This window comes from Gossypium raimondii, chromosome 13, assembly GCF_025698545.1.
Source record: "Gossypium raimondii isolate GPD5lz chromosome 13, ASM2569854v1, whole genome shotgun sequence".
NCBI classification, from domain to species: Eukaryota; Viridiplantae; Streptophyta; class Magnoliopsida; order Malvales; family Malvaceae; genus Gossypium; species Gossypium raimondii.
Window position 1 is genome coordinate 6,211,562 of NC_068577.1, and position 14,418 is coordinate 6,225,979.

The 14,418-nt window shown below is 35.4% G+C and overlaps 1 non-coding gene across 1 annotated transcript; it reads right to left on the reverse strand.

Moving 5' to 3' along the window:
- Window positions 1-344: 344 nt before the first annotated feature.
- Window positions 345-451, reverse strand: LOC128036416 (small nucleolar RNA R71). The gene has a single exon (XR_008193213.1). It is a non-coding gene; the product is annotated as a small nucleolar RNA R71 (small nucleolar RNA).
- Window positions 452-14,418: the final 13,967 nt, after the last annotated feature.

A 14,418-nucleotide genomic window follows, 5' to 3' on the forward strand; every position in this document is an offset into this window, starting at 1 on the left:
TCCCAATGATGAATGATTTGAATCCAGGGATAGTTAGACCAAATATATAAGCTCAGCAATTTGAATTGAAACCAGTAATGTTCCAAATGTTACAAACCGTAGGACAATTTTGTAGACTCGCCACTGAAGACCCACGGTTACATTTAAGACTCTTTTTAAAAGTATGTGATTCATTCAAACAATAAGGTGTTCCTAATGACGCCTTGAGACTTAAGCTATTCCCATATTCTTTAAGAGATCGTTCCAGGGCATGGTTATATGCTTTACCGTCGAGAATAGTGGCATCATGGAATGACCTTTGCCAAAGATTTCTATTACAGTATTATCCTCCCACTATAAATGCTAAGTTGAGAAATGATATTACATCTTTCTGGCAATTTGAAGATGAGATGCTATATGAAGCTTAGGAACGATTTAAGGAGTTAATCGGAAAATGTCTGATGCATGGATTCCAGCATTGGACTCAAATTGAAATGCTTTACAACGGGTTGAATGTGCACATGAGGATGGTAGTTAATACGTCTGCCAGTGGTACTTTGTTGGACAAAACTTATAATGAAGCATACAAGATTTTGGAAAATATTTCTAACAATGATTATCAGTATCTGATCACGAGAGTTGGGATTGGTAAGAGAGCTGTTGGTACTATCGAGCTTGATGCAATCACTTCGTTGATAGCCCAAGTATCCTCTTTAGCTAATATGATTAAAATAATGGGAAATCCAACTGTAATCTAGGAGATGAAATCAGCCGAGCTGTCATGTGTTTATGGTGAATACCATGTGTTTGACGAATGCCCATCAAACCCAGCATCTGTATACTACATGAATAATAACCCCTATTCCAACCCTTACAATACAGGGTGGAAACAACATCCAAATTTTAGTTGGAATAATCAAGGTGCAGGGGATTTTAACAATGTTGAAAGATAGAATGCCAACAATGCACCGCCTGGTTATAACCATCTTATGCTGAGGCAAAATGTTCAACAAGGTCAAGCATCATCTTTTACTTCTATTGAAGATTTTTTGAAAAATTATATGGCCAAGAATGATGTTGTAATTCAGAGTCAAGTTGCATCTCTCTGAGTTCTTGAGAATCAAGTGGGGCAAATAACGAATGCTTTGAATTCAAGGTCACAAGGATCATTGCCAAGTGATATCAAAAATTCAAGAACACAAGGGAAGGAGTAGTGTAAGGTCATCACTCTCAGAAGTAAAACTCAGCTAGATGATGTTGTTCAAAATGTCACGACATAAGAAGACGACTCAAGATGTGACCAGGTAAGAATCCTAGAGCCATCTGAAAAACATACTACACTTGAAAATGGTAAATAGAAGAATGTTGTGGCAAAATGAGATCATGTTGCCAAAAAAATAAAATGGCAGAGGAGGACACAAAATTTAACCATGAAAAGAATTTGGATCGTCTAAAAAGCACACTACAATTAAAAAGGTAAAACAACAACATGCCGTAAAAAATCAAATCACTTTGCTAGTGAAAATGCCATAGTAAAATGATATCAGCAACCTGAAGGACAACCACCTCTACAATTTCCTCAAAGATACCACAATTGTAAGCAAAAGGCCCAATTCAAAAGATTTTTAGATGTTTTGAAGCATCTATATATTAACATACCACTAGTAGAAGCTTTAGAGCAAATGCCCAATTATGTAAAATTCATGAATGATACTGTTGAAGAAGCATAGGTTGGGAAAATTTGAAACTGTTACTCTCACTGTAGGGTGCACATCATTATTGATAAACAAACTACCTTCAAAGTTGAAGGACCCTGAGAGTTTCACTATCCCATGTTTCATTGGAAATCATTATGCTGGTAAGGCATTATGTGATTTAGGAGCGAGTGTAAATTTAATACCTATGTCTATTTTTAGGAAGCTAGGAATTGGGAAAGCAAGACCTGCTACGATGAGTTTGCAACTGGTTGATTGATCCTGTGCCCATCTGGAAGGTAAAATTGAAGACGTATTGGTAAGGGTAGTTAAATTTATCTTTCTTACGGATTTTCTTATTCTAGAATATGCAGCTGACCATGACGTGCCAATTACTCTTGAAAAACCTTTTCTTATTACTGGGTGGACTTTAATTGATGTGCAGAAAAGTGAATTAACCATGAGGATAAATGATTAGTAGATCACATTCAATGTATTTAATGCTTTAAAATCTGCTGATGAGAATGAAGAATGCCGAGCCATTGACTTGATAGACATAATAGTGGAGGAAGAAGTCACAAGATTTTGCCACAAAAATTCTAATATTAACAAAGAATCAGTTTAGCGGAGTAATGCAGTAAGTTTTGAGGAACTTAAGCAGTTTGTGGTTAAATCAGAGGAGAAGTTTGAATCATTGGATTTATTAGGTCACTCTTTTATAAAAAAAACCTCCCAACAGTGTTAAGGGTATGAGAAGTTTTTTTAGGACATGTAGTATTTTATAGAAGACTCATTAAGAATTTTTCAAAGATATCTAAACCATTGTGTAACACCCCAAATCCGGTCTAGACGTTACGGTCGGATCTGGCGTGTTACATTGAAGTGTCTTTCTAAAGATTGGACTCATTGGTAAAAGTTTGTTTCTAGGTTTAAAAACCCCGTAATTATTATTTAACAAATCATCTAGCCAAAACGTTTGCCTTGTTGTCTGCTTTTGATATAAAAGGTTGATCTAAAATCGCGGAAGCTTTTGAAAACTCTAATGTTTAAATTTCGTGTCTTTGAAAATAGTAATTATTTTAAAATTTTGTTATCTCCTAAACTAGTAGTTTAAAATAAGTACGCAAGAGTCTAATTAAAAATTTAAAAAAACTTAAAGGTCTTATTACATAAACAAAACCCAATATAAACATTAAATTTAAATGAAAGCAAATGTAAAACTACTGCAGTTGTGTGGCCACCTCCGAGTCCCTCGCAGCACCGGTACCTAAGATTGGGGATTACCTATGAGACAAATAGGGGCTGAGTTTACGAAAACTCAATGTGTAATCCCCTAACAAGCAAACAGTCAATTAAACAGTAGATAAATACAGTTTGGGCCTGAGCCCGTTACAGTAACAAGCCCTTTCCCGTAACAGTAAATGATAGAGCTTAGGCCCATCACAATGCCAGTAATCAGTAGGGCATTTGCCCAATTTCAGTAATATATCAGTGGGGCCTTAGTCCATAACAGTAACAGATATTAGTCATGCGGTGAACAGTATCTAATATCATTAATCGATGCAGTAATAGTACAAAATCAGTAATCAGTGCAGATATGCAGTTAGAAATCCTACCCAATCCAGCCTCTACACACCACTCCGTCCAGCCAAACACACCACGTGGGGATAAAATCGACCCACCCAACCAGACACACCAAGATTAGCAGGTTCTGACACTAAGCGAGATTGCGGCAAAAGTCGCCGATAAAATAAATGATATATAACCATCAGTAGGTCCATAGTCGTCTTGGGCGAAACGTGCAACCTTATCAGTACGGTACACTTCCTCTAAATATAGCAACCCATCCCCATGTAATATATCGTGACATAATATCATACGTTTATGCAAAATGTCATGCTCAATCATAGTCATACATATCATAGAGCAAATTAGTCATACATAACATAAAGTCATAATAGTTATTTCATCTGCTAAGGGTATAACAGTCATTTTACCCTATGGGGGTATTTTAGTCATTTTACCCTATGGGGTTATTTCAGTCATTTTACCCTATGGGGGTATTTCGGTTCTTTTACCCTATGAGGGTATTTTGATCATTTTACTCTATTGAGGTATTTCAGTCATTCTACCCTATTGGGGTATTTCGATCATTCTACCCCATGGGGTATTTTAGTCATTTTACCCTATGAGGGTTTTTTGGTAATTTTACCCTATGGGGTATTTCGGTCATTCTACCTTATAGGGGTATTTCGGTTATTTTACCTTATTGAGGTATTTTGGTTATTTTACCTTATTGGGGTATTTCAGTCATTTTACCCTATGGGGGTATTTTAGTTATTTTACCCTACGGGGTATTTCGGTTATTTTATCCTATGGCGGTATTTCGGTCGCCTCGAGCGACTCAGGTGATCTAAATGGTAATAACAGTGTAAATGGGCCCAAGGTCCATTACTCAACCCAAGTGGGCCCACACGCTCGTCCAGCCTAGATTTTGACACGGCTTTGAGATTTACATAGCCCAGTCCAGCATTTGCCATAAATCGTGGATTTCATCCGTGTGGGGCCCACGATCCCATTTCGACCCAACGTGGCCCATTACGGCCTAAGCCAGTGAAAATGCTCATAGAGGCCCCTACAGTCTATCACCAATGATTCGTAGGTTTGACTTACCACACGAGCGATTGCACGCTTGTGTGGTCTCAAAAGTTGTATTTCAGCTTTTCAGCTTTTGCCGTTTTACATTTACAATTGGATGGTTACACACCTGATGTGATTTGCAGATTCCCTTCCTTCCAAACACTCTTATTCTGAAAATCAATGATCATTACACCCTTGGTTCCCAGGCAATGTGCTAATCGACCTTAACCACCACCAGTTAGGAATGGAAGCAATGCAAGCTAGAGAAAGCGACGAAAACCTTGAAAACCTCATCGATCTCCCATCGGGAACAAGGAATAAATGAGATGATATATATATCTCTCCACAACAACAACGTCCCCAAATCTCAATATTCTCTCCTCAAATCTCTCCAAATATCCCTCCTCAATTCTTTCTATGACCAGTTCAGACTTCATTTAGCAGTATTTCAATCCATCTCTACCACCCACACAAATTAGGCAGCAAAATAAACACTCTCTTTTTGATGCGCCACCACTCGAACCTTAGATCCCATGTACACTCCACACGCCCCTTACCACTAGACCAACAACTCATTTGTATCATATTTTAACCACAATAATTTAAGAACCTACTATCTAGATCCAAAGATTTTATTCACTTAAAATAAAAAAATTTTGCATAAGTCAAGGCTTGAACCCCTAACTTCTCAGACACTTCCAAAAACTCCTAAATCTCTTAACCACTGAAGCAGACATTCATTTATGTCACTTCCTTGCACAATTAAATATTTATGTGCAGTCTCCTATCTGTTCCCTTATTCAAAACCTATTTCATCTAGGCCCAAGATTCGAGGTGTTACACATTGTGCAGTTTGCTGGAGCAAAATAGACCTTTCAGTTCTGATGAACACTATTTGGTAGCTCACATATATCCTCAGAGAGTTGTTGATGTTAGAGACACAAAAATAGGGTCACATTTAAAGATAATGGACAACACTTAAAGCACTACTGGGGTGCTCATGTTAAGCAAGACAAGCGATCCATTGACCTCTACGATGTTTGAGTTAGCAGTTATTTTATTTTATTTTATTGTTTTACTTTATTTTTGTCTTTATTTCATGTTGTTTTCATTTCTACTTTTTTTTAATAAATAAGCAATTTTTTTTCTAGATTCACAAAGACTGATAAACACAGTGCCCATAAATCCACTCGCATGGCCAAATGAAGTACCTACACTCTAGTCCAAGCCAGGGAAGTCTTCTTTCCCTATCTAATGCATTTTATTGATTTTTCCATGAAATTTTCTATACATATCTATCTTTTTGTTTCTTGTTACATATTGGTATATGCATAGAGGACAATGCATCCCTTAGTTTTTGGGGTGTATTGTGCATCTAGGCTACCCTTTATATTTAGTATGTATGCTTATTTTAGTATAGTTAATTTGTTTTGCCATTGCCATGTAACTATCAAAGTACTTTTGTCTATGAGAAGTACAGTCTTTACTTATGATGTTAGATGATAAGCTTATATTTTTCGATATACCTAGAATATGTGACAGTGGATTTGGTGAATTTAGCTTGGGTTGCTTGAAAATTGATTCCTAAAAATGAGATGGCCTAATATTCATTTTTTTTGGAATATAGTAAGTATCTTTTAATGAACTTAAGGATTTTTGAAGCCAAACATTAGTTATATTGCCACAACATTATTTAAATTAAGGGATAGTAGGCACTCCAATGCTTAGAATTGTTGAGTAGGTCAACACCACTTTGTTTGCTCCATCGTGCTATTGATTAGAAAGGTGAGTTTAAGTAAGAGTGTGTAATAAAGGAAATAAAAAATTAGGGGCATTCCGTTGTAGCAAAAGGGCTGAGTAGCTAAGGAGGTAGTTGTATGCTTCATCCATCTTTTTAGTCAAAAGCCTTACGCTTTATGAGTGACTATTGATTTAAATTGTGACATGATTAAATATTTGGCAATTTGATTTATGCTCCATTTTGATTGTCATGTCAAAGAATTTTGTGACATGCTAAATCCCCTAATAATAATAAAAAAAGTGGAAAATAATAATAAAAGAAAAAAACAAACAAATGTGAAAAATATATTTTGAGTAGGCTTAAAGCAAGTAACTTATGTTTAGGTAACAAATGAACTAGGTAAATTAGGAGATGTTTGCTATAGGCCAAAAGAGAAAATACATGAGTACTTAGGAAAATTTAGTTTTAGGGAAAAAAATTTCCACTACCTTTGTTGAGCAAACCTTTGACACTCGACTGAGTTTTAGAAAAAAGAAAATTGCTGAGAACTGATGTATATGTTGTTATTCGAATAGCTTAGCAGTATGAGTTGGTTTGGCGCGCTGGCAAAATGTTTGAATTTATGCATGCATGTATATTTTGCTTGAGGACAAGCAATAACTAAGGTTTGGGGGTGTGATAACTCTTGAAAAGAGTTATATTTCATGCCTTTAGACCTAGCTAATTGCATGTACTTAAGTACATTTAGTTGCACTTTAGGACATTTCATTAGTATTTTTCCTTTAGCATGCATTAGGATCTTGGACTGTGTTTAAATATTATTTGTTACATTTAATTTATTGTGGAAGGGTTGTGTTTGGTGGATTTGTAGAGCTAGGATAAGGAACACGGAATAGAGGAGTGAAGGTTTGCCAAGGCAAAAGGGTGGACAGTTTGCCAACTTGTATGCGTGGCAATTCGTGACTCCGAGAAGATGACCTAGTCAACACTCTAGGCATACCAGTTTTAGCATAATTCTACTTGTAATAAATAAATATACCTAAAAAAGAGGAAGAGATAAATCTTGAGCTGTTGGTTTTATCTTAGAGAAAAAAAATTTAAAAAGAGGAAAAAGATCATGAGATAATGAAATGATAACCACTTACCCAAAAAGAAGGGATTTTAAACCAAAAAGAATTTAAAATAAGAGAAGATAATCTTTGGTTGTGAGATTTACTCTAGGGGGAGCTTATAAATAGGCCAAAAGAGGAATCCCTAAACCAAAGTAGAAAACACAACAAAAAGAGAACAACAAGATGAGTTAAATCTCATTGGGTTAAACCCGACATTCGTCCGTTATTTCCATCATGCTCTTTTGTGAATTGATTTGATTGTAAACAATGCTGATGGTTTGGAATTTTATTTCCCAACCGATGAGTTAAATCTCATCGGGTTGGGGTTATTTTGATGATACTTAATTGTTTTAAGTTTCCATGGTATACATCTGATTATTTTACTGCTCATTTAATTATTTAAGTGCAATGCCTAGGAATAGTTGATGGCATGTTATTCTTGTTAAGTTGATTTAACGCAGGAAATTTTTTATTACTTAACTAATATTGAATGGCATGAGCAACATTTAAATTATGCTTACGTCATAAAAAAGGAATTACACAGGTTATTATAATAAGACCCTGTATGAGTAGGGACAATAACTTCAAGTTTTGCCCCCGAAAGAGGCAGATCAGTTTAATACTCTTCTACACAGTAAGTTACTCATGATTTTGCCATGGCATTATCGACTTTGAAGGTTGATTTTGAATAATCCCAACTAACCCCATAAATATCGTAGACATTATATATTTATTCTTTACTGAAGAATCTTTGCCACAACATATTTAGTAGTTATTTATTTATAAAATATTTACAGATCACTCTCATATTTGCCATTACATTCCTACTATCCCCTTTGCTATAGCATTTCCAGTTATTTACTAATTCCATATATAGCATTTCAAATTATTTACTAATTCCATATATTACTCATCATTGCATATTTACCTTAGTTTTGACATAACATTTCATTCAATCGTTTTTTCATAACATTAACCCGACTTATTAAAATAACTTGACCAACTTTGTGCCTCAATCTGATCCTCGTGGGAACGACACTCACTCATCACTTTATTTGTAATAGCCCGGTTTAGACTCTGGTTGGACAGTGGCTTTGGGACCACGAATCCAAGTCAGAAAAATATTTTAAAATTATTTTTCGTGCTTATAGTATGTGAACTGACATGTGTGAAATCTTCGTGAATTAATTTATCCGTTTGTCTGCTTAATTTGTGAAATGGCTAAATCGCATAAAAAGTAAAAGTGGCATTCTCATTGTTAATATGCTAATTTGTTATGATTTGATTTATGGGAAGTCCTTAAAAGGTTAATATACCATTATAAGGTAAGTGGACATTTATGTCCATGAATTAAGTAATTTATATTAAGCTTTTATTAAGGTTAAAATAGTAAAAAGTAAATAACATGATATTAAATAAAATAAAACACAAAATTCCATCCATTTGGCTTTGTTTTTGCCGAAACTTGAAGAACAAAGAAGACGTTTTTGTGTTTTAATTCTTTGGCACTTTGGAAGCTAAAATTTGGTATGTGTTTTGCTTGGTTTTTGATAATTTTTACGTTTTTATGATCGTTGCTTAGCATATTACCTAGCCCATGTATTAATTGTTGGATTTGATGATGAATTTGAGAATTTTCGTCGTTTATAATGTGATGAATTTGTTTTTTGATGATGAAAAATAAATATTTGTTGATAGATTATTAAATTTTGTTAAGTAATTTTTGGTAAAAATCTAAATTAGGGATTTATTTGTGAAATTTGTAAATTTAGGGGTTGAAATGCAAAATAAATGAAAGAGATGGTCTGTTAGGGACCCTAGTGAAATTCGACCAAGCTTGGGTCTGGTGAAATTTTGAATATTTTGTGTTTTGTGAAATAGGGACTAAATTGTAAAAACTATGAAATGTTAGGGGCTAAGACGCAATTTTCCAATTTATGTGTTTTTGGAATAAATTTGAATGAAACATGTTATTAAATATCCAAATTTGAATTTATATAGATAAAGAACAAAAGAAAACGGAATTAGATCGGGGAAAATCGAAAGTAGTCGAGTTGTCAATTACATCCCTTGTCTTCGTCCAAGGTAACTTCGTAAGTAAATAATTGAGGTTAAGTTTAATGTACTTATTTTATACATAGCCGAATCAAAATATGTTTATGTATACTACAATGCTGAATTGTATTTAACATAGGTTGACTAATTACGAGTTTCATTTGATTAAATTACGACATCCGAAAGTTATACGAACCACAGAAATGTTGAAATGTGTTATCGTGTAAGACCACGTCTGGGACGTTGGCATTGATTTGAGATTTACGTGTAAGAACATGTCTGGGACATTGCCGTCGTATATGATTTCGTGTCAGACCCTATCTGGGACAGAGGCATCGATATTTGATTACATGTAAGACCACGTCTGGGACGTTGGCATTGTACGAGTTTTTTGGAGCTATTTGAGTATCCTTACTGATTCCGAATGGTTTATCGGGCAATGTCAAGTTACAATCGAGTATAAAAATCTAGTTAAATGGTTCGGGTACGTGCGAATTACAAAGTTTATGAAAATATGGTAAGTTTAGCACTTGAAACAATGATGTAATTTATGCATGTTATGAAAGGTAATTTATATGTACATGTGACTATTCATATTCGGCCAAATAGAAAAATGTGGTTAATGTTCTTATTATACTTTATTTGTTTATGACTTACTAAGCTTTCTAAGCTTACTTTGTGTGTTCTTTCGGTGTATTATAGATTTTGGAAAGCTAGTTACGAGCTCGGGGATCGTCAAGGAAGTTCCTCACACTATCGACCTTTATTTTGGTTTTTTTTAAAGTTTGATTATAGTCCTTTAGCATGTATAGGCTAGTGTTCGTTTGGTTTAATTGTGAATTGAGTATATATAGCCATGCGAATATGGCTTGATGATTACGTTAATTATGATGTGAATCGGTCATGTATTAAGTTTATTTTGAAAGTAAGTTTTAAGATATATCTTATGTGATGGATGGTCTTATAATACGACTTAAGAAATGAAGTAAATGATGGATGCATTTTGACTTATGATATGTGGTTATAATGTTTTAATGAATTGGAAATGTTTGAATGAATAATTTTTAGTAATTGGTTGTTTATGTATTAGTTAAATTGTTAATAAAGAAATTTTCTTTGGTCAATTGTGAGATAAAATATGGTTTTAAATATGTCTTTACAATTCAACTAATGACATGTAGAAATTATATGTGTATTTGACTAAATTAATATGGTTTTATTGTTGGTTAAGTGATTGATTAAGTGATGATGAAAATTGGTATACTATTGGATGATATATATATATATATTAGTATGAAATGCGCATGAATTGGTATGTCTTTGGCTGGAATTTTTGTGTTAGATAATGCTTTGTAAATATATATGCTGTCTAATTTTGGTATGTTTGGTTTGAATTATGCTTTATGAAGTAAATGTATTATGACCTTGGTGCATTATAGTTGATTTGACACTTTGACATGGTTGGATTTTGAAGCATGGATTGTTTATGTATTATAAACAATAAAGCATGATTTACCTTTTGATTAAGTGTTTAATATAGGCGAATTTGACTTTTAAAAATTGAGTAGAAGGATGATGTGTGAGATTGAAAACTATTAAAAGAATTTGTTATAAATTTGAGCATGTTTGGAATTACATGACTGTACTGAGCTGTGTTCAGATCGGTAATGCCTCATAACCCTAATCTGGCGATGGATACAAGTTAGGGGTGTTATATTTGATTGGTATCAGAGCTACGGTCTAGTCGATTCTAGGACTAACGTAGCGCGTGTGAGTCTAGCGATACATGCCATAATCTTATACTGCGTTAGTGTGATGGTTCCTAACATTTGAAAATGTGTTTTTGTATAGTTATAGAACCCGATCGAGCCGTAGCACATGATGTAGAAAGTAATGCTCCCGCTCCCACTCAAGGGGTAGTGCAATCTGATTCTAGACCTATTTCGAGTAGCCATGAGGGAGAGGCTGAAAAAGACTTCTTCCAAATGATGAACGAGTGATTCACGAAGTTCGCTCGTACGAATCCGACTGCTCAACAACCTCCGCCCCCACCTAATCACCCTCAAACTTCTGTTGTACCTTCTGTTATGAATCCGATTTTGACGAATAAGCCTCTAGTCCATAAAATCCAAAATTATGGGGCCGAAGAGTTCAGGGCCACTAATGATAATGATGCTGAGAGAGCTAATTTTTGGCTCAAGAATACCATCCGAGTGTTCAATTAAATGTCTTGAACTCCCGATGAATATGTTAAATGTTTGTTTCTTTGTTAAGAGATGCAGCCTATCAATGGTGGAAAACTCTAACTCTTGTTGTTCCGAAAGAACGAATTACCTGGGATTAGACCTGTCCATGGGCCGGGCCGGGCGGCCCGCCTGAAATATGGGAGGGTTCGGGTAAAAATATAGGCCTGAAATATGGGCTTGGGCAAAAAAATGAGGCCCGTTTAAAAAACGGGCTGGGCCTCGGGCACTACTTTTTTGGCTCGGGCCCGGCCCGTCCCGTCCCAAATATAATAAATATATTTTTTATTTTTTAATTTTAAAATAATTTTTAAAATAAATTTTTTTATTTTTTATTTTTAAAAAAAAATTTTAATGTTTATTAAAAAATGGGCCGGGCTGGGCTCGGGCTTATGATATTTTTCCCAGGCCGGGCTTGGGCAAAATTTCAGGCCCATATTTTGGGCTAGGTCGGGCTCGGGCCTAGGAGGCGGGCCAAAAATATTTTTCGGGCCCGGCCCGGGCCCATGGACAGGTCTACCTGGGATTTCTTTCAATCTGAATTTAGAAAGAAATACATTTGCCAGAGACTTATTGATCAAAAGTTAAAAGAGTTTCTTGAGCTTAAACAGGGTCGTATGTCCATAACGGAATAAGAGCGAGAATTTGTTCGACTGAGTCGATATGCACGAGAATATGTATCCACTGAAAAAATAATGTGTAAAAGATTCAAAGATGGTCTGAATGAATATATTCGTCTGTTAGTCGGTATTCTGGAGATAAAAGAGTTTCTTGTACTTGTTGATCGAGCATACAAAACTGAGGAACTCAGTAAAGAGAAAAGAAAGGTTGATTCTGAAGTTAGAGCTGTGAGAAAGAGATCTTTGAGTAAATCATTTCAGTCTGCACCGAAGAAATTCCGAGAGGATTATAGCCGTTCAAAGGCTAATGTGGGACATTCGAACAGAGATCGAGCTAGATCGCATTTGACCTTCAAAGCTCCAGCTACTTCTGTTGCTAGTGTTGTAAATTTCCAATCTGATCGACCTGGGTGTAGGAATTGTGGTAAACGACATCTGGGCAATAGTAGACTGAATGATTGAACTTGTTTTAGATATGGATCTTTAGATCACTTTATCCGAGACTGTCTCGAGTCTGCTGAGTAAAAGATTGTACAGAATCCGAGATTGAGTAACACCTCAGCTAGAGGCAAGCCTCCCAGAAATACGGGAAATGTGACTGGAAGTCAAAAAGCAACAAAAGATATAGTTGTTTGATCTGAGGGTAGGACACTTGCTAGAGCCTACACTATCCGAGCTCGTGAAGAAGTTTCATCTCCAGATGTTATTACTGATACTTTCACTCTCTATGATATTAATGTTGTTGCATTGATTGATCCTGGATCGACTCATTCTTATATATGTGAGACTTTAGTATCCAGTAAGATTTTTCCTATAGAGTATACAGAGTTTGTGATTAGAGTATCGAACCCCTTAGGCCGGTGTGTCTTGGTTGATAAAGTATGCAAGAATTGTCCATTGATGATTCGAGATATATGTTTTCCGGCTAATCTGATGCTATTACCTTTTGATGAATTTGATATAATTCTGGGTATGGATTGGTTAACTTTGCACGATGCTATTGTAAATTGCAAAAGCAAAACTATTGATTTGAGATGCAAGAATGACGAGATAATTCAAATTGAGTCCAGTGATTTAAATGGGCTACCAGCTGTGGTATCATCGATGAAAGCTATGAATGATGTGAAAAAGGGATGTGAAGCCTATTTTTCTTATGTGATTGATTCAAAAGTGGCAGATAAGAAATTAGAATCAGTACCTATTGTTTCTGAGTTTCCTGATGTGTTTCCTAAAGAGTTACCGGGTTTGTCACCGGTTCGAGAGGTTGAGTTTGGTATTGAATTAGTGCCTGGGACGACTCCGATTTTGATAGCTCCGTACAGAATGGCTTCGACCGAATTGAAAGAATTAAAGTCTCAGTTGCAAAAATTGACAGATAGAGGGTTTGCTAGACCTAGTTTCTCACCTTGGGGTGCTCCGGTTCTGTTTGTGAGAAAGAAAGATGGCACGATGAGAATGTGCATTGATTACCATCAATTGAACAAAGTGACTATAAAGAACAAATATCCTCTGCCTAGAATTGACGATTTTTTTGATCAGTTGAAATGTGCTACTGTGTTTTCAAAGATAGACTTGAGATCGGGTTACTATCAACTGCGAGTTAAAGACTTCGATGTACCGAATACTGCTTTCTGAATGAGTTACAGACATTATGAGTTTCTGGTTATACCTTTCGGACTTACTAATGCACCTGCTGCTTTTATGGATCTCATGAATCGAATCTTCAGACCATATTTGGATCGATTTCTGGTTGCGTTCATAGATGATATCTTGATTTATCCCAATGATGAATGATATCTTGATTTATCCCAATGATGAATCAGAGTATGCCGAACATCTAAGATTAGTATTGTAGACTTTGCATGATAAGCAGTTATATGTGAAGTTCAGTAAATGTGAATTCTGGTTACGAGAAGTCAAATTTTGGGACATGTTGTATCAGCATCGAGTATTAGAGTTAATCCGAGAAAAATTTTTGCAATTCTAGATTGTAAGCCTCCAAGAAATGTTTCTGATGTTCGAAGTTTTTTGGGACTCGTCGGATATTACAAACGGTTCGTAAAAGGTTTCTCTATGATTGCAACCCCGATAACAAGATTATTTCAAAAAGATGTTAAGTTTGAGTGGTCAGAAAAGTGTCAGAAAAGTTTTGACCAATTGAAATCTTTGTTGACCGAAGCTCCAATATTAGTTCAGCCAGAGTCAGGAAAGGAATTTGTAATTTATAGTGATGCATCGTTGAATGGACTGGGATGTGTTTTGATGCAGGAAGGAAAAGTCTTAGCTTATGCATTGAGACAGTTAAAGCCACACGAAAAGAATTATCCGAAGCAC